Source organism: Grammomys surdaster, unplaced genomic scaffold, assembly GCF_004785775.1.
Source record: "Grammomys surdaster isolate TR1022 unplaced genomic scaffold, NIH_TR_1.0 258, whole genome shotgun sequence".
Lineage (NCBI taxonomy): Eukaryota > Metazoa > Chordata > Mammalia > Rodentia > Muridae > Grammomys > Grammomys surdaster.
In genome coordinates, this window is record NW_021604699.1 from 3,966,474 (window position 1) to 3,967,940 (window position 1,467).

The following is a 1,467-nucleotide window of genomic DNA, read 5'->3' on the forward strand; positions in this document are numbered from 1 at the left end:
CTCTCCCTCTCCCTCTCCCTCTCCCTCTCCCTCTCCCTCTCCCTCTCTCCCTCTCTCTCTCTCTCTCTCTCTCTCTCTCTCTCTCTCGGAAGGTGAAGTAATATGTCATTATAGACTTGATTTACATTTCCCTGATAGTTAGTGGTAAGCAGATTTTCCTGTGCTTACTTGCAATACTGAATCCTATTTGATAAAATGTCTGATTAAGCCTTTTGTTCATTTACTGGTAGAAATTTTAGAAAAGGAATTTGTGTTTAACGATAGGTTATCTACAGTGATGCTTCTTAAATCGAGGCTCGTGTAATTGATTTGGGTTTGGGAAAATTTGGCAACAGTGAAATGTTTCTGAATGTGTGATGGTCACGAACTTTAAAATATCAAACATGTGACAAATCAGAGGTGTCCCTGGCATTCCTTTCTGGGACTGCATCACGTGGTCTCACTGTAGTTTTGACTCTGAACACACAGCATGTGCACTTTTACTAACTATGCAGAAACACAGTGTAACACCACTGGATAGAGCCAGAAACACATCAGCTCAGTTTCAAGGCTGTTATATGTTATAAAGTCAGTGTATGTGCATATATAATACACATTTACATACATAATATACATATGCATTTACATAGTATGTTTGCAGAAATGCATACATTTTCTGCTCTTATAGAAACACAATGGTTTAATTATAGAAGACAAATACTTAGTATCTTCCTGCTGTCATTCCGCAGCATGGAAATATCAAATTAGCATGCCTTTGGATTGTATTATGTTAAACATATCCATCTCATTAATATAGAAATTTGTTTTCATTGCTAATAAATGGTAAAATTGTGTATGTACACTTTTTAAATTAGTTTTCCATTTAATTTTATTTATATTCTATTTTTATTATTACCCTACATTTTTTATTTTAAACTTTATTTTAAAATTGTTGAAATAAAAATAACCACACAATACAGTATCTTTATAATTTGTCATCTTTCTTGCTTTACTTATTTAGTTATTTGTTTATTTATTTTTTACATATTCACTTTATATCTGTTCACTGCCTCTCTCCTGGTCACCCCCTCCCACAATCCTTCTCCCTGTCCTCGCTCCCCTTCTTCTCTGAGTGGGCATTGATTTATCATCTTAATGTTGGATTTCTATACCTGTTTTGTATTCCTACATACATGGGTCAGTTTCCCAGGTTAAAAAGCACTGTGACTGATAAACTTAAGTAAATCCTGTTAGAAAGTATATCCAAATGGCTGTCAATTCTATTAAAAGACACAGAGTCCAAGAAATGTCTCACTTGGCTTGAGAAGGGTTAAATAAATAAATAACTTGAATTCATTTGCTAGGTAGAGGTGGTTGTTTGGCAGCAAACAGATGGCAAATGCATTGTCAGGTTTTAAACACTTACTTATGTGATGTGATGTGTGTGTGTGTGTGTGTGTGTGTGTGTGTGTGTGCTCTGTATTCCTG